The sequence below is a fragment of the Theropithecus gelada genome, chromosome 4 (genome assembly GCF_003255815.1).
Source record: "Theropithecus gelada isolate Dixy chromosome 4, Tgel_1.0, whole genome shotgun sequence".
NCBI lineage: Eukaryota > Metazoa > Chordata > Mammalia > Primates > Cercopithecidae > Theropithecus > Theropithecus gelada.
In genome coordinates, this window is record NC_037671.1 from 78651105 (window position 1) to 78674648 (window position 23544).

At 37.2% G+C, this 23544-nt stretch overlaps 1 pseudogene across 1 annotated transcript; it reads right to left on the reverse strand.

Moving 5' to 3' along the window:
* Positions 1-9536: 9536 nt before the first annotated feature.
* On the reverse strand, positions 9537-23341 carry LOC112622610 (annotated as a pseudogene). Its single transcript, XR_003119009.1, has 2 exons — positions 23313-23341; positions 9537-10110 (listed from the first exon to the last, which is right to left on the reverse strand). The product of XR_003119009.1 is annotated as a protein S100-A11 pseudogene (transcript).
* Between the last annotated feature and the right edge of the window lie 203 nt (positions 23342-23544).

Sequence of the window (23544 nt, forward strand, 5' to 3'; positions counted from 1 at the left end):
TGGTAGTTCTGTTGATCACAACTGATCTTTCCCTGGTATCTTTCTGCAGTTTTTGTGTGTGTTCATGGTAAACACATCTTCTACTTCCTAATTATAAGCTCCATGAGTAAAAAAGACCCTGGCTAACCTCTTTTTACTTCCCAGTGCTCCATGCCTAATAACTTGTCTCGCACAGAATGTTCTCACAGTTCCTCCCTAGGTACCACTCACAGCAGAGGAGTATAGGCCTTCAGACTGCTTCAGGATGGTATTTCTTTGGAGCTGTGCTTTATCTTAAAAATTCGTGTGAATTTTACGTTCAGTTCTGTCATGTAGTATTAGTAATTCTAATATAAAATTGGTTAAATGGACTCCTACATACAATTTAGACTCCAGAAACTTACCACTGTTTATGCTCCCGTTAGTTAGACTTTCTAACACATGACTCTGGAGAAGGGAGTGAACTCTGGTTCTGTGGTGCAGAGGGGAGGTCCAGTGGGGTCTTACGGCTCCTTGTTTCCTAAGAAATGTTCGCATTTCTCAGTTGAACAGTGTAAGCAGAAGCTTTATAATGTTTGTTGAATTAAACAGTGTAATGTAATGTAAAAAGTATTTGTTCCAAATGCCAAATAATGGAGAAAATATAGTCAAAACAGAGAGAGGCAGTTTATCCCTCAGAAGCTTGGAATAACATATCAGAGTATTATTTGAAATAAGGTAAGGCCTCCAAAATGCAATGCACTCACATTTCCTGATGTTTCCCCTACCTTCTCCAATTATCATGTTCAACTTGTGATGATTGATTGCATTAACATGCTTGTAGCCAGTTGCTCTGAAAGCCCACAAACAGAATCGCACACAAGGAAAGGTGCCTCCTGATTTCCATTTTGGCAGATATTTTAGCCTATGAGATTTTGGGTCTGTGCTCATTCTCATGACTGTGTTAGTAAAAAAGATGCAGGACTTTATAAGTAACTGACAGCTAGCATTAATATCTAGTTACGAAGGAAGTATAATTCAGTTTTTATTGACATGCTTTACAGAGATTTCTAAGATGGCCTAGGAAAAGGAAAGATTAATAAAAAACCTTTGGAAATAAGTAAATTGCTGAATGAATATGTAAATAAATAGAACACCCCTAATTCTTGCCCTCTGCTAAAATAGATACTAATGCTAAGGGACTCGAGGAAATCATTTCCTAAACAACATTCCTAAACTCCAAAGATGCTAAATGCTTCCCAAAGTAAATATCTCTGTGATAAGCTTATTATGGAATGCGGTGTAACATAGAACTGTCTGGACTCTGTATGGGGAAATGTGTTCATGCGAAAACCTGGTGATCTGCATTATAACCTCTAACAATAATCCAATAGAAAATGCCAAAGTGCATTTTCACCAAGCAAGGACTTCTTCCTTTACATCTTTTATGTATCCTAGCAAGAGACTTATTAATATTTTTGAATGGAGAAGGGATAGTAGACCAGCACACAGAACCACATGATGGAATTTTCTATCTCCGTAGTAGCACCTCCCTCAATAGCTCTTAAATTCCTCGTATAATGTAGATTTAAATGTCAGCAAAGTAAGCGTTAGTTGCACATGTACTTGATCAGGTGCGAAAGCATGCTTTTATATATTTTTTTTCTCGTTGAATATTTCCTTATATTTCTCCTTCCTTGCCTGTTTACAAAACTAACAAAGAGATAGGATTTTCTCTAATCTGGCTTTGACAATGTAATGGAATGCCTTGTGTACATTGTCCCTTTTTTTAACACTTATCAAACAGCACCGTTCCTTGCATTGGGACTCTCTGAAACAGCCATTGTGTCATTTATGGCTTGGCTGTCTTTCTAGTGCTGCCGAGTATTTTCTGTTGCACTTGGCTGAGATTGTATACATGCAGTAAAATCACTGAACTGAGGAAGAGCTGCCTGCCTGCTGCTCCCGCAAGGCAAACAGCATTCAGAAGGGCAACTCACCACGGATTCGATAACATTTCAGTCACACTGTGACGGTGCATACAGGTTTAATCAACTTCACCACAGACATAATTCATGGTGGATCCCTTTTGTTTCACTTATAATCAGAATGAATACACACAGGAAGCTCATTTAGCCCCCACCATTCCTCATTGGCTGCCGTGATAAACATTGATTGTATTTTCCAGGGTCAGAAATGATGAAATCAATATGTAACATGTCAAGTTGTATTTGCCCATACTCCTTCATTCAAATTCCCTGACAAATTTTAAACCTTTTACATTGCATTTATTTTACGGATTAAGTTTGTGAGCTTATAGATTTAAATGTCAGCAAAGTAAGAGTTAGTTGCACATGAAACTGACTACATTAAATTTTAAAGTGAAAGTAGGTATTATTAAACCCCACACATAGAAGTATTAAAATATTTTATTGTTATGATCCACTAACTCATTCATTGATTAATTTGTTGATCATTCCTTTGTCATATATTAAGGTAGCACTTTGTATTTTTCAGAGAGCTTGAAAGTAAAAGGTTAGGTAATAATCTGTTTTTGTTACTATAACAAAATACCTGAGACTGTGTAATTTATAAACAACAGAAGTTTATTTTCTGATAGGAGGATGGGAAGTCCAAGATCAAGACATCAGTATTAGGGGACAAATACTGTGTCCTCACATGGTGGAGGAGCAAAAGAGCAAAGGGGCCTAACCTAGTTGTCTTCAGCCCTTTTGTAAAGCACTAATCCGTGCATGAGGTAGAGCCCTCATGACTTAATCACTTCCCCAAAGGCCCCCCTTCTTAATACCCCCACAATGGGGACTATGTTTCAATGTGAATTTTGGAGACACATTCAAACTATTGACATACAAAAGTGCCTTCAAATTGTAAAACTTCTTAAAAATGTTATATTAAAAAGTACTTTTTTGTTTCATTTTATCCATTCATTCACAAAATGTAAGGTACTTACTGTGTGTGGCCCAAGACCTGTGCTAAGAACTGTGTGGATTTAAATAAGGACTAGCCTCCATTCTCTCGGAGCTCACAGTTCAGTGGAAAAGAAAGAGACACATAAAAAGAAGAGAACTGGCAAAGAAGTCACAGATTAGGTTATCTCATCCACAGGAACCTCACAGGTGGTCTGCTCCACGGACCCGATGGAGGAGGCAGAAATCAGAGAGAAGAGAAATGCCAGCTCTGAAATGGCTCAACGTATTTTAGAAATGATGAAAAATTATAGTGCTGGGAACAGGAATAATAAGAAAAGCTACCAGAAAAATGAGAGGAGGAACCAAAATGTAAAAGGCTATCTATACCATGCTATGGTGCCTAGAATTCATTCAGTCATGGAAAACCATTGGCAATTAAACAACTGCATGTCGAATAAATTTTTTTTCACACTGTATTATATTTTATTGTGTTACTTAATACAGTTTATTTTATGGTAAAATTAATCACAGTAATGATAAGTCAGTGGTGCTTCACTAGACCCTATTGATTTCCAAAGGTCTTATTCTGCTCTTGAACCTCTCTGTGAATGCTTTTAGTTCTTTAAAATGTTATAAGAACAGTTTAAGACTCAGAAGACATGGGTCCAATTGGCCTTCAATAGCTTTGTAACCTTACATAGGCTAACTGATTTCTGTAAGATCTGGTCCCCTGTCTGTCAAATAGGTATAATGATTCCATACTTCCCAACGAGCTCACAGGGTTGTGGTAAACATTAGGGTAAATATTATGCACGAATTACTTTTAAGACAGTGGAACATGACACATGAGAAAGGTATTATTATCATCGTCATTATTATTTTTATTTGAGAAATTGAGGTCAACCTGAATTACTTGGCAATTAGTCATCAGAAACAATTTTCTTCCCTGCAGCACCAGATATGTAATAGCTAATTTACAAACATGTAGTACAAATTTCTTTATTTAAACCTCAATTTTTTGATAATTGATGAAAATGTCTTTAGGTGAATTGCCTGAAAATAAGTCAAAAAGAGAAGGCACATAGACTACTCTGGTTTGAAGAGCCCCCAGGGTCATGCAGTGTGTTATCTGCACAACCATACACAATGCCTTTGCCAACACAAGAGTTTGATAAGAATAAGAAGGGAATAATTGAAAAGCACAGATTTTGAAGAGATTTCAGCTCAGAATTCTGCAGAATTGAAAGATATAGGCTGCTCTGTCTATGGAGTAGCCATTCTTTATTCCTTCACTTAATAAATTTACTTTCACTAAAAAAGAAAAAGAAAAAAGGGAGAAAGATATAATTCGTTGGCCCCAAAGCACACTCAGATCATGATAAATACACACTCCCAGATCTACCACTAATTGACTGTGCACACTGATCAAGATACTTCAACTCTTGGTGCTCTTGTTTCCCTATCTAGTACATGAAAATATTAACAATGCTTACTTATGAGGGTTGTCGTAAAGTAGAAGTGAGTTAAAATTTGTACTCAACATATGGTACAGAGTAGGCACTTGAAACATGTTAGCTATTATTACAAAAGAATGCCAATTACACAGCATATTTGTCACAGGCAACAATGAATGACAGAGGGTAATACATTAATATCTTTAAAGTACTAAAGGAACAAACATTTCCAGTCCAGAATTTTATTAAGCCCAGATAAATTATAAACGAAAGAAACTATCATCAGAATGAACAGGCAACCTACCAAATGGGAGAAAATTTTGCAATCTATTCATCTGACAAAGGGCTAATATCCAGCATCTACAAAGAACTTAGATTTATAAGAAAAAAACAAACAACCCCATCAAAAAGTAGGCAAAAGATATGAACAGACACTTCTCAAAAGAAGACATTTATGCAGCCAACAAACATATGAAAAAAGGTTCATCATCACTGGTCATTAGATAAGTGAAAATCAAAACCTCAATGAGATACCATCTCATGCCAGTTAGAATGGTAAACATTGAAAAGTCAGGAAACAACAGATGCTGGAGAGGATGTGGAGAAATAGGAACACTTTTGCACTGTTGGTGGGAGTGTAAATTAGTTCAATCATTGTGGAAGACAGTTTGGCAATTCCTCAAGGATCTAGAAGCAGAAATACCATTTGACCCAGCCATCCCATTACTGGGTATATACCCAAAGGATTATAAATCATGCTGCTATAAAGACACATGCACACGTATGTTTATTGCAGCACTATTCACAATAGCAAAGACTTGGAATCAACCCTAATGTCCATCAGTGACAGACTGGATTAAGAAAATGTGACACATATACACCATGGAATACTATGCAACCATAAAAAAGGATGAGTTCGTGTCCTTTGTAGGGACATGGATGCAGCTGGAAACCATCTTTCTCAGCAAACTATCGCAAGAACGGAAAACCAAACACCACATGTTCTCACTCATAAGCAGGAGTTGAACAATGAGAACACATGGAAACAGGGAGGGGCGCATCACACACCAGGGCCTGTTGAGGGTGGGGGGCTAGCATTAGGGGAGGATAGCATTAGGAGAAATACCTAATTTAGATGACGGGTTGATGGTGCAGCAAACCATCATGGCATGTGTATACCTATGTAACAAAACTGCACGTTCGGCACAAGTACCCCAAAACTTAAAGTATAATAAAATAAAAAAATAAAAAATCCAAAAACAATTTCTTAATTGTAAAAGTGCCTGATAAATAAAGATGGAAAATTATAGCTCAAAATAAATAAATAAATAAATGTTTTACATCACTGAATTGTAAAGAAAAAAAAAAGATATTTTTCATACCAAACCCTAAAATGTTTACAATTCACTAACCCATACTAAAAGATTATTAAAGGATGAACTGTGCAAAAAGAAACAAATTCAAAAGGGCTGAGTTAAAAGAAACAAAATTCATCATAAAACAAGTCTTAATTAGCTATTGACTATACAGGTTCTCCTAATTTTTGTGTTAACAAAATGTAACAATTAAAATCAGGTGAAAATAGCAGGCGAGTTGCTCAATGACTAGCTAAAACATGCTGAGGCCTATGTCCTACACGGGAAGGCTAAAATACTGAAAAACCTTAAACATTCTTAGAAAAGTATATAGCTAAATATTTATATTTAAAAATTAAGAGTAGTACACTATCCCCCACTGCTAAATTTGACTGGCTACAAAAATATGGGTAATTTGTAATGCATAACATTACAGGGGAAAACTTAAAGAAAGAAAATAAAGGCAAGCAGAAAATACAAAATAAGATGGTAGAAATAAGACATTATTGTTTGCAGTAGTATAAATCAGTAAACAATATAACAATTGCCAACAGGAGAATGGATAAATGTTTGTACAGTTGTTCGATGGTAAACAATAAAGCAGGTGATGTGAATGAACGAGAGGAGCAGGTGTCAGTGGGCTACAGTTGAAGGAAAAAGAAAGTTCCAAAATATACATATGATATGGTAATATTTATCTAAATTTCTAAAGTATAAAACCACAGGAAGGAGAGGGGAACTGAGATTGGCCAAACCTAACAAATTTGTCAAAAGTTAATATTTTCATCTACTGGTGATTTGTTGTCATGGTTTCTTAGACTTTTCCAATTGTTTTATGAAAAATATTATATGTGTTTATTTGACATGCTTATTTTTTCTGATTTATTTAAAATTTTAAATTCTTTAAAAATATTTTAAAATTTTTAATGAATACACAACAGTTGTACATATTTGCAAGGTACTTGTGATATTTTGATATAGTATATGATGTGTACTGATCAAATATGAATAATTGTATATCTATCAGCTAAATATTTATCATTTCTTTGTGTTGGGAGCATTTCCAATCTTCTAGCTATTCTGAAATATACAATAAATTATTGTTAACTATAATCTCTCTATTGTGCTATTGAATAGAACTTATTCCTTCTATCTAAATGTATTTTTGTATCCATTAATCAATCTCTCATCATCCTCTGATGCCCCTTCCCAGCATCTGGTAAACATTCTTCTACTGTTTACCTCCATGAGATCAATTTTATCTCTCAAATATGAGTGAGAACATGCAACATTTGTCTTTCTATGATTGGTTTGTTTCCTTTAACTTAATGTCCTCTAGATCCAACCATGTTGCTGCAAGTGACAAGATTTTATTCTTTCTTATGGCTGAATCATATTCCATTGCATATATGTACTACACTTTCTTTATTCATTTGTCCAATAATGAACACTTAGGTTGATTTCATATCTTGGCTATCATGAATAGTGCTGCAATAAACATGGGAGTGTGGATATCTCTTCTATATACTGATGTCCTTTCTTTTGAATATTTACTAAAAACTGAGATTGCTGGATCATATGGTAGTTCTATTTTTAGTTTTTTTGAGGAAGTTTCATACTCTTTTCTCTAGTGGCTGTATTAATTTACATTCCACTCACAGTGTACAAGCATTCCTCTTTCTCTGCAGCCTTGTTAGCGTTTATTTTGTCTTTTCCATAATAGCCATTTTAACTAAGGTGAAATTATAACTTATTGTGGTTTTGATTTGCATTTCCCTGTAGATCATTTTTTTTTCACATATTTTTTGGCCATTAGTATGCCTTCTTTTGAGAAATGTCTATTCAGATCTTTTGCCTATTCTTCAATTGGATTATTTGTTCTTTTGCTATTGAATTGAGTTCACTATATAGCCTGGTTATTAATGCTTTGTCAAATGGATGGTTTGCAAATATTTATTCCCATTCTATAGGTTGTCTCTTTACTTCATTGATTGTTTCCTTTGTTGTGCAGAAGCTTTTTAGCTTGATTTAATCCATTTGTCAATTTTTGCTTTGGTTACCTGTGTCTGTTGTTCCCCTCTTTGTGTTCATGTGTTCTCATTGTTTAGCTCCCACCTATAAGTGAAAACACGCGGTATTTGGTGTTCTGTTCCTGCATTAGTTTGCTAAGGATTATGGCCTACAGCTCCATCCACGTTGCTACAAAGGACATGATCTCATTCTTTTTTATGACTGCATAGTATTCCATAGTGTGTATGTAAGAAAAGTTTTAGAGACTTTGTCCCATGAACCCATTTAGCAAACAAGAAAATCAAATCCAATAAATTAAGTAAATTATCAAAGGTCACATAACCAGTAAATGGTAGTTTCAGAATTAAAGTGCATCTCTCTTGATTTATACTTTTAACTGTTGGGAATTTGGAGTATGACCCATTGTGTATTTTTAAGAAGTTTCAGAAATGTGGGTAATGGGAAAGCAAGATGTGCACACATAGTTCGGTTCTTCTGCTTTCTCTCCTGGTGTGTTCTTTCATATCTTTCACGTCATAAGAAAACCAATACAGTTGAAAAATCAGATAAATACTGAATCTTTGGTAGTTCTAAGTGATCAGATTATCTGAGAGAATCAAAAACTCATATAATACAAGATTTTTATTTTTAATAATCTGGCATTTTCTCATTGAACTGTTTCATTATAGCCTAATATAGAAATCAAACACAAAAAGGAAATAAGGATTTCTCAGGTTATAGGTACGATGATTAAGTGCCAGATTAAGAGCATAATTTCAGTAGGGCATAGAGGCTGACATAACAGGGCATCATAAACAGAAACAGAACACAGTTTCCAAATAAGGAGAAAAAAGATTACTTTCAATTTTTAGAGTAATATAAAAATCTTAAAGACTAGCCTTAAAAATAAGCAGTGTGAACTTCTGGTGCTGGCCAAGATTGAGTAAGCCCAATATAGACCATCCCTCACTGATAACTAAAATCTGGACAAAATATAAAAAGTAACTACTTGAGGACTTTGAAAAGTAAACCATAGCACATAGATTGGGAAGGAACGTCAAAACTTGAAGCACAACCCAAAACAGTCTTGAGTTTTCTGTATTTCTTTCTCTCCTTAATCTCCCAGCTTTGACCTGAAGGTAAGCCAATTCTGGGAACTGCACAGTGGGTGTAGACAGCAAAAATTACAAGAGAAACTGCCTCTTTCTAGGCAAAAGACTGGGGAAGGGATGCAGCTGGAATATTGGGGATCCCCTTTTGCAATACAATGGACTGAATGTTTGTTCCCCCCACAATATTCACATGTTGACATCCTAACCTGTAAGGTGATGATATCAGGAGGTGGGGTCTTTAGGGGATGATTAGGTCATGGAAATGGAGCCCTCATAATGAGGGTTAGTGCCCTTATAAAAGAGGCCCCAGTTAGGCACAGTAGTACCCTTGTAATCTCAGTTGCTCAGGAGGCTGAGGCAGGAGGATGGCTTGACCCCAGGAATTTGAGTTCAGTCTGGGCAACACAGTAAGACTCCGTCTCTAAAAAAAAGTAAATAAAGAGTCCCAAGAGAGCTGCCTTGCTCCTTTCACCGTTAGAGCATGCAGTGGGAAGTCTACAGTGGGCAGCTCAGAAAAGGGCCCTCACCAGAGCCTGATCATGTTGGCACCTGTATCTTGGAATTCTGGCCTCCAGAACTATGAGAAACAAATTTCTATTGTTTTTAAGCCATGCAGCCTATGGAAATTTATTATAAGGTCCTGAGCAGACTAAGACATCCTTCCCTGTATTAGTCTGTTTTCATGCTTCTGATAAAGACATACCCGAGACTGGGCAATTTTTTTTTTTTCATGTTTTAAAAAAGTGACATTGTTTTATTACTATTGGCAGGTGGGGCCTGCATGAGGTGGTTGGTATGCTGGGCTCAGGGGATGTGTGGGCTATGGAGATGATGACAGAAAGGCTGGAAGGAAAGGGGATGCGTTTGAAGGCCAGGCCCAGGGGGTCCTCAGATCCGCTTCTGGGAAGGGACAGCCTTGAGGAAGGAGTCATGGCAAGCCATAGCTTGGCCACCAATCAGATTCAGAAATTCTGAGAAATCTAGCTGTCCATCACTGTTGGTATCCAGTCTCTTCATCATGCGGTCAAGGACACCGGGATCCTTCTGGTTCTTTGTGAAGGCAGCTAGTTCTGTATTCATGAAGCTTAGGAACTCCGTCTTGGAGAGAGTGTAGTTATAACCATCCTTTCCAGCATACTTCTGGAAAACAGCAATCAGGGACTCGATGCACCGCTCAGTTTCTGTAGGGCTGGAGACTTTGCCATGTTGGAGCTGAGCGAGGCGCGGGAGGCTGTGGCTGGGAGCGGCGCTGAGAGCTCTGTGCGCGCGGCGTGCGGGTCTGGAACCGAGACTGGGCAATTTAAAAAAGAAAGAGGTTTGATTGAACTTACAGTTCCACATGGCTGGGGAAGTCTTGCAATCATGGTAAAAGGCAAGGAGGAGCAAGTCACATCTTCCATGGATGGAAGCAGGCAAAGAGAGAGAGCTTGTGCAGGGGAACTTCTCTTTTTAAAACTACCAGATCTCGTGAGACTTATTCACTATCATGAGAACAGCACAGGAAAGACCTGCTCCCATGATTCAATTATCTCCCACTAGGTCCCTCCCACAACACATGGGAGTTCAAGATCAGATTTGTGTGGGGACACAGCCAAACCATATCATTCCCCCTCCCTTTTTTCCCTCTCCCTTAAGGCCAACCTGAACCAGGAAGATGCCCTGCTGTAGCAGTGGTGGCAGCCCTGGCATGAGCATCTAAAAGTCCAGAGAAAACTTGTCTCACTAGTCAGAGGAATCAGCAAAAGGAATTCATATGGTTGTTCTCTCTTCCTCTCATCAATTCACTCCAAGAGCAACCACAAATGTATAGTATTGCATGACATCCCAGGTAGCTAAAGCTGTAAGAGAAGGGAAACTAACTATGATCTATCCTCACTGCTCAAGTCCTAGACTGACCCTTTAGTCGTTCACATACATAGGGTTTGAAAACTGAATGTGAGAACCACCACCCACAAGTGGTAAAACAGAGCTGTTGTCTGATCCTAGCAACACTACCTAATTTGAAGATTTACTGTAAAATAACAGAAATCAAGATAGTGTGATGTTTGCAAAATGTAGATCCATGGCAAGAATAGACATCTCAGAAATAGATTCACTGAAATGTGGTCAACTGATTTTTAGCAATTATGCAAAGACAAAGAAAGAATAGTAGAGGAAGAACAGTCTTTTCAGTTGGAATAATTACACCGCAATATTCAAAAAAGGACCTTGATGTTATACACCTCATATAAAAATTAACCCAAATGAATTATAAACCCAAATATAAAATATAAAAATATAAAACTTTCAGAAGAAAACAGGAGAAAATCTTTGTGACCTCAGGTTAGAGAAAGAGATCTCAGATATGACTCCAAAAGCATTACTCTAAAGGAAAAAATTCATCAATATAACTTCATCAAAAGTTAAAAACTTTTTCCCTGCAAAAGAATAAAACTATTTTTTAAATTCTGCTTGCTATGGACTGGATGTGTGTATCCCCTACAAGTTCATATGTTGAAATTCTATCCCACAAGGTATTGAGAGGTAGAATTGGTGGAAGGTACCATTAAAAGAATAAAAAGACAAGCTACAGACTGAGAAAATATATAAAATCACATATATGACAAATAATTTGTATCCAGAATATTGTTTTAAATCTTAATAGTCAACAAAAGCAAATAACCCAATAAAAAACGGGCAAAAGATTTGAATAGACACTTCACCAAAAAGGTAGATTGACAGACACCTGAAAAAATGCTTAACATAATTATTCATTAGGGAAATCCAAATTCAGATTAAAAACATGAGATACTATTATACTCCTATTTGAATGGCAAAAGATTTTAAAGAAACAAACTAATGCTAACAAATGCTATCTAGCATAAGGCACAAGAAGAATTGTCATATATTGCTGCTGGGCACGAAAAAAGGCACAGCCACTCTGGAAGATAGATTGTCATTTTCTTTTAAAAAAATTTCTCTGAATGCTTTTATTTATTTTTGAAACTTGAATTAACATTGGGATCGGATTACTGTGAAAAGTATATGTGAAAATATTGCATCTTGTGAACTCATTCTTTTTTGTCTGTTTTATTCTTATAAAATAGTTATGCTGAATTAGTGGCATTTATGACTAAAAAACATTAGTCTTTAAACAGAAGATTAATTTGACACATAACTGGCTTACTCATTGTCTAGTCATGTTTCTGCAAAGGACATGATCTCATTCTTTTTATGGCTGCATTGTATTCCATGGTGTATATGTACCAAATTTTCTTTATCCAGTCTACCATTGATGGGCATCCAGATTGATTCCTTGTCTTTGCTATTGTGAATAGTACAGCGATGAACACACACATGCATGGGTCCTTATGGTAGAATGATGTATACCTCTTTGGTTATATACCCAGTAATGGGATTGCTGGATCAAATGGTAATTCTATTTTAAGTTCTTTGAGAAATCTCCAGATCGCTTTCTACAGTGGCAGAACTAATTTACATTCCCACCAGCCATGTATGTGTTCCCTTATCTCCACAACCTTGCCAGCACCTGTTATTTTTGGACTTTTTAATAGTAGCCATTCTGACTGGTGTAAGATGGCATCTCATTTTGCTTTTGATTTGCATTTCCCTAATGATTAATGACTTTGAGCATTCTTTATAAGCTTGTTGACCAGATGAATGTCTTTTTTGAGGAGTGTTTGTTCATGTTCCTTTGCCAATTTTTAAAGGGGTGATTTGTTTTTTGTTTGTTGATTTGTTTAAGTTCCTTATAGAGTCTAGATATTAGACCTTTGTTGGATACATAGTTTGCAAATAATCAATCCTTCTTTGGAGGTTGTCTGTTTATTCTATTGATAGTTCTTTTTTTGTGCAGAAGCCCTTTAGTTTAATTAGGTCTCACTTGTCAATTTTTGTTTTTGTTGCAATTGTTTTTGGAGTGTTCATCATAAAGTCTTTGTCAGACCAGTGTCCAAAATGGTGTTTTCTAGGTCTTCTTTTAGGATTTTATAAACCCTGGAAGAATGATGTTATACCTAGAAGCCTAGAAGACTATGGGGTTTTTTCTTTTATTTCTTTATTGGGGGAAACCCCATCCCCGATATTTATCATGGATTCTTTTCTATTTCCCTAAGCATCTCGGCTGGTTTGAGAAATAAAAAGAAAGAGTACAAGAAAGAAATTTTAAAGCTGGGTGCCCCAGGGAGACATCACACGTCGTCAGGTTCCATGATACTCACTAAGCCATAAAACCAGCAAGTTTTTGTTAGTGATTTTCAAAAGGGGAGGGAGTGCACGAATAGGGTGTGGGTCACAGAGATCACATACTTCACAAGGTAATAAAATATCACAAAGCAAGTGGAGGCAGGGCGAGATCACAGGACCACAGGATGGGGCAAAATTAAAATTGCTAATGAAGTTTCGGGCATGCATTGTCATTGATAACATCTTATCAGGAGACAGGATTTGAGAGCAGACAACCTGCCTGACCAAAATTTATTAGGCGGGAACTTCCTCGTCCTAATAAGCCAGGGAGCACTACAGGAGACAGGGTCTTATTTCATCCCTTGGGCTTGGACTGTAAAAGGCGGCTGCCTCCAGGGGGCCATCTATAGACCTACCCTCAGGGCGCATTCTCTTTCTCAGGGATGTTCCTTGCTGAGAAAAAGAATTCAGTGATATTTCTCCTATTTGCTTTTGAAAGAAGAGAAATATGACTCTGTTCCACCTGGCTCACTTGCAGTCAGAATCCAAGGCCATCTCCCTTGTTCCCTGAAGATTGCTGTTATTGTGTTCTTTTTTCAAGGTGCCCAGATTTCATATTATTCAAACACACATGCTCTGGAAACAATTTGTGCAGTTAACACAATCATCACAGGGTCCTGAGGTGACATTCATCCTCCTCAGCTTACAAAGATGATGGGATTAAGAGATTAAAGTAAAGACAGGCATAGGAAATCACAAGGGTATTGACTGCGGAAGTGGTAAGTGTACACAAAATCTTCACAATTTATGTTCAGAGATTGCAGTAAAGACAGGCGTAAGAAATTATAAAAGTATTAATTTGGGGAACTAATAAATGTCCATAAAATCTTCACAATTTAAGTTCTTCTGCCGTGGCTTCAGCCAGTCTCTCCATTCGGGGTACCTGACTTCCCGCAACATTTCTTTTTTTTTTTTCAGACTGAGTTTTACTCTGTCACCTAGGCTGGAGTGCAGTGGCAATCTTGGCTCACTGCAACCTCTGCCTCCCTGTTTCAAGTGATTCTCCTGCCTCAGTCTCCTGAGTAGCTGGGATTACAGGCATGCACCAGTAGAGACGGGGTTTCACTATGTTGGTCAGGCTGGTCTTGAACTCCTGACCTCATGATCCACCTGCCTTGACCTCCCAAAGTGTTGGGATTACAGGTGTGAGCCACCAGGCCTGACCTTCTTTTTTCTTTTTTTATTTTACTTTAAGTTCTGGAATACATGTGCAGAACGTGCAGGTTTGTTACATAGATATACATCTGCCATGGTGGTTTGCTGCACCTATCAATCCATCATCTAGGTTTTAAGCCCCACATACATTAGGTATTTGTCCTAATGCTCTCCCTCGCCTTGACTATGGGGTTTTCTAGGTATAGTATCATATCGTCTGCAAAGAGAGATAGTTTGACTTCCTCTTTTCCTATCTGGATGCCTTTTTTTTCTTTCTCTTACCTGATTGCTCTGGCTAGGACTTCCAGTACTATGCTGAATAGGAGTAGTGAGAGTGGGCATCCTTGTTCTGGTTCTCAATGTTCTCAGATTTTGCCCATTCAGTGTGATGTTGGCTGTGGGTTTGTCAAAGACAGCGCTCATTATTTTGAGGCATTTACCTTCATTGCCTAGTTTACTGAAGGTTTTTAACATGAAGGGCTGTTGAATTTTATTGAAAGCCTTTTCTGTGTCTAATGAGATGATCTTGTGGATTTTTGCTTTTAGTTACAGTTATGCTATGAATCACATTCAATTTGCGTATGTTGAACCAACCTTGCATCCCAGTAATAAAGCCTTCTTGATCATGGTGGATTAGCTTTTTGATGGGCTGCTGGATTCAGTTTTCTAGTATTTTGTTGAGAATTTTTCAATCTATGTTCATCAGGGATATTGGTCTGAAGTTTTCTTTTGTGTGTGTGTCTCTGCCAAGTTTTGGTATCAGAATGATGCTGGCCTCATAGAATGAGTTAGGACAGATTCCCCCCTCCTCAATTTGTTGGAATAGTTTCAGTATGATTGGTACCAGCTCTTCTTTATACATCTGGTGGAATTTGGCTGTGAATCTGTCTGGTCCAAGGCTTTTTCTGGTTGGCAGGTTTTTATTACTGATTCAATTTTAGAACTCATTATTGGTCTGTTCAGGGGTTCAATTTCTTCCCGGTTCAATCTTGGGAGGTTGTATGTTTCCAGTAACTCATCCATTTTTTCTAGGTTTTCTAGTTTGTGTGCATAGAGGTGTCCATAGTAGTTTCTGAGGTTTTCTTAATATTTCTATGGGATCAGTGGTAATGTCCGCTTTTTCATTTGTCTTTATTTGGATATTCTTTTTTTCTTTAATAATCTAGCTAGTAGTCTATCAATCTTATTTATTCTTTCAAAAAATAAAGTTTTGGTTTAATTGATCCTTTGTATGGTTTTTCTTATTTCCATTTCATTCAGTTCAGCTCTGATTTTGGTTATTTCTTTTCTTCTGCTAGCTTTGGGATTGGTTTGCTTTTGGTTTTCGAGTTCTTCTAGGCGTGATATTAGATTGTTAATTTGAGATCTTTCTGACTTTTTGATGTGGGCATTTAGCACGATAAACTTTCCTCAACATTGCTTTAGCTGTGTCCCAGACATTCTGGTATGTGGTACTTTTATTTTCATTAGTTTCAAAGAATTTCTTGATATTTGTCTTAATTTCATTGTTTACCCAAAAGCCATTCAGGAGCAGATTGTTTAATTTCCATTTATTTGTATGGTTTTGAGAGATCTTGCTACTGATTTCTATTTTTATTGTGCTTGTTGTCTGAGAGAGTGCTTGGTATGTTTTCAGTGTCAGTCTGAAGGCTCTAGTGGGTAGGGGTTGGGGGGATCGCCTGTGCCTAGGATTGCAAAGGCTCATGGCAGAAGTGTGGGTCCCAGGGCATCTCACTCACTCACCATTTTTCCATGGTGGGGACCCGCCCTTGGCTCCATGCCAATCCTTGGTGGGCAGCTGTCGTGTCTTGCTCTTCCCTGTTTTCTGTGGATCACATTGTTTCCTTGATGAATCCCAATGTGCCCTCCGGGATGATCCAGTTAAAGAGCTAGTGTTTACTGGCCACTCTATCTTTTCTCTGTGAGAGTGGCACACACTAGCTGCTTTTAGACAACAATCTTGGCACCTCCCCCACCCCCGTAATTTTCTTATAAAGCTAAAAAAGCAGCAAGCAACTATGCAGCCCAGCAATCCTACTCCTAGGTATTTTACCCAAGAGAAATGAAACAAGCTTATACAAAAATGTGTACACAAATGTTGACAGCAGTTTGTCTTAATCTTGTCTGTGCTCCTATAATGAAATGCCTGTGATCGGGGAATTTATAAAGAAGATATTTTTTTTTGAGGCAGGATCTCACTCTGTCACCCAAGATGGAGTTCAGTGGCATGATCTTGGCTCACTGTAGCCTCAAACTCCCATGCTCAAGCAATCCTCCATCTCAGCTTCCTGAGTAGTTGGTACCATAAGTGACGCTACCACACCTGGCAAGAATAGAAATTTATTTCTCACAGTTCTGGAGGCTGAGAAGCCCTAGATCAAGGTTCCAGTAGGTTTAGTGTCTGGCAAGGACCCAGCCTCTCTGCTTTCAAGATGTCACCTTATTGATGTATCCTCCAGAGGTGACAAATGCTCTGTCCTCACCTGGTGGAAGACCAGAGGAGCAAAAGGGCTGAACCCTATATAAAACCTCTTTAATAAGGGCCTAAATTCCATTCATGTGGGAGGATCCCTCATGACCTAATCACCTCCTAAAGGTCCCACCACTTAATATTATTATATTGGTGATTAAGTTTCAACATATAAATTTTGAGGGACACATTCAGACTATGACACAGTTTTACTTATAATCACCCAAAATTGGAAACAATCAGAATGCCTTTCACCTGTTGAATGGATAAATACACTGTGATATAGCTACATAATGGAATATTACTCAGTCATCTAAAGGAACAAACTATTAATACAGGCAAGATTGATGACCCTCAAATATATGATGCTAAAGTAGGTGTCAGCAAGCTCTTTGGTTTGCAGGCCAAATCCAGCAACACCCATTCATTTATGCATTGTCTGTGGCTGTTTTCATGCTACAATGGCAGAGCTGAATAGTTGCAAGAGACTATATGGCCTACAAAGATGAAAATAATTATTACTTGGCCCTTTACAGAGAAAGTTTGCCAATCCCTTTGCTAAGTGAACGGAGCCGGATACAAAAGGCTATATTCTCTATGGTTGCATCTATATAACAATCTGGAAAAGGCAAAACTATTGGGATGGAGAACAGGTTAATTACTCCCAGTGGCTGAGCTTGGGATCAGGGATTGGTTGTAAAAGGGTAAGTAGCACAAGGGTATTTTGGGGTATGATGAAACTGTTGCATATCTTGATTATGGTGGTCCTTACACATCTCTGTGCATTTTCAAAGCTAACAGAGCAGATATAATGGCACATCAAAAAAAAAAAATGTCTTCCTGTATGTGAACAAAAGACTAAACTTAAAAAGTAAGTGCTGTAAAATGGCACATATATTCGTGTGGACATTTTGGCTGCAAGTTGCAGAAACTGAAACGATTTTTAAGCAGGAAAACAAAAGAGATGATTCATTGCTTAGGGAGCTAGAGATGATACTGTGGTAGATGACAAATCTAAAGAAAGGGTTTCAGGAACCAGGGCTGAGAGGCGACACGTGGAGATCACTGGGGCCAGGATTCTTTCTCTTCACCTGCCCTCAAGTCTTATGTGCATTGTTACTCTCTCCTACTGTTCTCCTTATGGCAGGGTACTGATCCTCTGGCAATTTTGCAGCCCAGCTGAAAAGAAAGAACTTTTTTCTTGAGTGTTCATTTATCAATCCAGGGAAGAATGGCGATTGGCCTAGCTGGGTAACAGACTCACACCTAACCCCATCTCTGTGGCCAAAGGACCAGGGTCTATTTTGAGAGGAAGGGGATTGGAAAGCCTGTTGAATGGACAAAATCCAGTAGTAGCCTCAGTTGATGTCATGAGGCATAAATTAATAAAATTAACACAACTAGTATTTTATTTCAAGTTTACATCTATTTATAGTTTCACCGTTGATTTCTTATCCTAGGCAAGCATTGATTTGAAAGATAGGTTTAAGAAATTTTAAGAAGTTTTGAGGCACTCAACCCAAATAGTTTGTGACTTGTAGAAAAGGGAGCTACTCTTCATTAAATGTGAAAATATTTATCTCAGGTTCCAGTGTATTTCATTAAAGTACTGATATTTTAAGAAATGACAGGAAGGAAATGGCTTAATAACTGTTGGGATAGCCCAAATTAAAAACACTTATTATGTAGATCAAGACCATACTGTATCCCCTTTATGATTTAACTGTTTTCCTTTGAAGTATCAGTCCTTCCACATTTTGGGATTCTTTTTTAAAATATCAAATTTAGATATCCTTTTGTTAAAAGAGAAAGATGCATAATTTTAAAGATTTTCTGAGGAAACCATTACCCATGATGATTGCATTCAGTTTACTAATTTTCCTGCCTCTGTGTTAGTGAACTGGAACCAATATTCTCTTTAAATGGTGAGCAGACATACAAAAACCTTAAGTTTCTCTTTTCGTGCAGTATATGGTATAACAAAATTCATAAGCTGCCTTCCAAATCAAAAGACACATAAGTTTCTTTATCTTGTCTTTCTCTTTCCGTTTCTGCAATGCTATTGCAAGGGCTCCACCTGAAGGGGTTGGCATACCCAGAGAAAATCAAATACACGCTGATCTCAAGTCCCTAAATTAGCAGCCAGTAGCAGGAGGAAAAGAGAAAAATAAAAGCTGGCTTCCATTTGCCCAGCCTTCTGGTTCATCGACCAGGGAACCAGCATCGGCTGCTCATTTGCAGGGCTGCACTGATGACTTCTCCCCAGGAGGGAACCACAAAGAGAATCACTTGCCCTCAAACACTCATATTTCTGTCCTAGGGAAGCAAAAACAGATGAAGAAATTGGAATATGACTTGCCTGAGAGCAACTTTGAACAATTTTAGAGAGAATTTATGTCATGTAGTCTCAAGTTTTAAAATCTAATTTAATAAATGTACATCTTTACAAAATAACACTGTGCATATTGGCACCATTTCTATCCATTTCAACTGGAAATGAAAGCTGAGTTTTCCATTACTACAAATCCTGTCGATATTGCGGCAGCTGGAAAGAAGAGTGAATTTCTCGTATTATTTTCCTCTGTGCATTAAAGTTATATTATTACGTATTTTTAAATTATCTACCACTCTATTTTAAAACTACAAGTTGAAGTAATGTAAGATACTTAAAACTAAAGCTGAGAATTGAAGAAGTTCTTTTTAGGGAAAGTTTTGAAATTACCTCATTAAACCCAAATCACTGCTTTCACATTTAGCAATGCCTACCTGGTACAACAGAAGAAGCGATTGAATAAAGGACCTCCTGGTCATTTTAAATTGTGTGGTGGTATGAGGAGCTGATCAAAATTTTTCATGTTTTCCAGAATTGGAGACAAAAACCAATTCTGAGAACAAAAGGTACTCAGTACCTCTGCATTCTAATACAAAAAATGAATAGAAGGGTGTCTATGGTTTCTTGACTTATCAATAGGTCTAAGGGTTTGTTGATCTCTCCTGCTAGCACCAGACCTCCATTTAAACCTCAGATTCCCTGATTAAAATAAGCAAGCCCAGAGGGATGAGGGACAGGCTGGGAGGGAGGCAAATTTGGGAGGGAAGGCTAAGGAGGAGGGATCTCAAGGATTGGCACACCCAGTGCTCACCCAGGGCATCTGACACCCAGAATCAACCATTTTTTCGTGCCCCACTCCTCTACATGACAAAATTACTTCAGTAGATAGGAAATTAATACATTTTCAATCTTAGTTTAATCTGCTTATGCCCCTTTAAGCTGAATTTTTCTATTACATAGTTTTCTAATTTGCTTGGGTTTCTCACAGTTCAATTTTCTATCCTTCTGATTCTGTGGACAAAGAACATTTATAGATTACTATCATATAATTTATAATATATGATGTTGTGTGACTTTGTTCCAGTAGAAAAGTCAAAGAGGCATTGATATTACCCAGTCATTCTTTAGTAACTAGAATGAGAATATAAACGATTAGAATGTCTACATAAACACATTCTTATAAAATATTCAAACGACATTTTTGCATCTGGAAAAGCACTATGATGATCACAAACTGAAATAAGTAATAATAATCGGCAGAAAAGCAATGTAAACAATGAGAACTGTTGTATTGACTTTTGTAAATGTGATCATGATGATACAACAGAAGAATTGATTGAATAATGGACCTCCTGGTCATTCTAAATTGTAAACTATTACAGAAAAAAAGAAAAAGTAATAGTTTAATACATTTTAATTACATTAATGAGATTTTTGAAAAAAGGGAAAAATGTATGCCTTAATATTGACCTGTCACAGTAATGAGTAACATTACAGTTTCTAGTTTCAAGACTTAATTTTGTCAAGATAGATCTTCTTTGCATATTCATATTCAATGATTGCATAGCCAGATTTTTCAATCTATCTTTCCTCCTGGATGATCCAAGAACATTTTTTATTAGTTTTAATTTCAAAGCCTTTTTTTCCACATAAAACAACACATGTGAATTTCCCTGCAAATAGTAGGGAAAGGTCTTAAGCTTAAGTTCAGCAGAGATTCAAAAAAAATCCCATGTCATGATAATCCAGAAATTTCAATACTGAGAATGTCATTTTTTCTTTGAGATTTATTCTAGCAGCTTTCAAATGTCTCAATCAAAAAATGTTCACTAAAGTACCTTAAGTAAATTTATATAAGTTTATATCATATTTTGTTAAAACTTTCAAAGGTTTTCCTCTGCTACAAAAATCAGAGACTTTATTTGATCCTTTGCTTTAGAACTAATGTCCATTCCTTGGTAAGAACAATAAAGTGGTTCAATTTTAGACCTTTTTCTAACACCTAGCAATGTATGACCAGCATCTCCTGTTATTTCTCCTGGCATTCTTCTTCAAAATTTGATTTTTAAAATGTCAATATCCATTTTCTTACATGTTGTTATGGGAGAAAACTTTTGCTCTGCCAACTTAGGTCTGAATGATCAGGAGCCCGAGAATGGACAATACACAGATTAACAGGAGAAAAATTAGTTACATATGTCAGAGTGCTATATAGAGAAAGCAGCTCCCCAGACATCTAAGGATACAGTTTCTGTACCAGCTTAATTAGGGGAGTGGAAGTGGTGTTAGAGCTTCGAAGGATGAAAGATTCTGTGAGGCTTGTTTACATAACTTCTTGGGGGGAAATGTCCCAGTGTCTAAGGTCAGTTACCTCCCTAACTGGAGACCCCCTCTGGAAGGTGAAGGGTGTTTGTAGCAACTGACTCTCTTAAGCTCTGCTTTAGATAGATGACAAAAAAGTTCAGGTAAGATTTCTTTCTGCATCTGCTACAGCTCAGATGTTTTTACTTTGATTCCATTTTGGTGGGTTTTTTGTCCCTTCAATGTTTTATGGCATAATTACAGTCTTCTTCATAATTTCATGGTCTTTAAGCAACAACTTTAAAGCTTATTGTTTCACCGTACATTGTTCAAGACTGATTTGGGCTGCCTGTAAATATTGTGGGATCTTATTAGCCTCATCTAAAACTTCACACTGAAGAAGGTAACACAGAAAAAACAATTGCATGCAACAGAGAAGAATTTTAAACTAAGCCTCTTGGGTCCACATTTTCTTTTGGATTGTATGGTATTTGAAGATCAAAATTAGCTTTTCAAGCTTACTTGGACTGTGTGGCTTTATAATGAGCATCCCATCTACTCTTGGAAGCTCTATTTCATTGTCAGGCACATTCTGCAGTGTTTCCCATCAATGAGGTAAGAATTAAATGAATGGATGAATTGTTTTCTGAAATACCAAGAGAGCCGTGTGTAAAGCAATGCTTCCAAAAGAGTGAATGCTGCAAAAATTCAAATAATTGTTTACGGAAGATATGCATAAAGACTGGGAATTATTTCTTTGATTTGTGCCTGTCACCACTGTGAGTATCTGTCATATCATTGACCACAAGAGACGATTATGTCTGCCCATCACCATTCAATTGTTTCAACTTCTCTTCTGAGGGCTCAGCAACAGTCTTCCAGAAATAAAAAAGAAGCCCAAGAATAAAATACTTCCTTTATTTCAACTTTACCATCTTGAACATGGTCATCTCCGACCACTTTGCACATTGGTCAGTGTTTGAAGCATGGAGAATGGTAGCAGAAAGAATTCCTAATTATTATGCTTTTAAAAATATCTGCCACTAATAAATGATACCACTGATTTAATGTTTTATTTTCTTGATTCATTCTTTAGTTAACAATTTAAGAAGGAAAGCATATTTCAACTCTTTAAAGCTATTATTCAAATTCATTAAAATACTGCATATACAAACTGAAATTACCATCTACCAACCAGATGTATCATACCTCACATTTTGCGCTGCTTCACTCTGTTACATTTGAAGCACAAATAAAATCTCTAGGGGGCCACATAGAATAACAGAATGGAAATTCTCTAATTCTGTTTCCTTCTCTTTCCAATCTCTGTGCTATCATTATTTAATTTTGAGTCACTGTTTAAAAGTAGAAATATGGAGTACCACAATGGTTATGTCCAAATCAAACTTTATTTTTTATTAACTTACTCATCATAAAGAATGCAAGTTACTGAATCCCTGTGTGTTGGGAGCCAACTGATTAATGGGGATTTCTCCAAATTAAGTTCCATATAGAATATCTACTAAAGGATAACAAAAATCTATTAATCAGAAGCACATACACACAATAACCAGTAATTATTCAGAACTTAGACCAAGAAAAGTTATTTATAGGGAGAAGTATTTCATCACTGACATTACTTAGTATTGTCAGTGTGTGGTGATGATAAAAAAGCAGACTGACTTATAGTTGATTTTATTGTTATTTTTAAATTCTCTACAGACAATTTGCTGCCTATTGCCTGCAAGGGGTGGTCCCTTCCCACCATCCTTAGTACATCTCTGGTCTTGAATGATTCTCTAGCCAAAATATTCATTTTTAAGGTTTGTGAGCTTGTGTAAGAAGAGAAAACTAGTTTCTTGTTTCCTGATTGTTTACTTAGCCATTGAGCTTGATGACCTGCCTCGGTGTTTCCATGTGGGGGAAAGTTGGTATAGTGGCATATCCTGGTGGAAAGGACAACACTGTCTCCAAAGTTTCAAGTGTGTACCTGTGACTGAGGCCCTCGAGTTGGGCCATGGTGCCTAGGAAAGCTGTTTGGGATAATTCTAGATAATGGAGCTATATCAACCAAAGAATAAGGACGGCAACCTCTTTACCATGGAGGCAGGGCTGACTCTGTTAACACCAAAAAAGAAAACCAACATGCTCTTTGTAGCCTCGTAAAGACACTTCCATCCTCCCTGACCCAACGCCCTTCCATGTCCTCACATCTAAGCCTC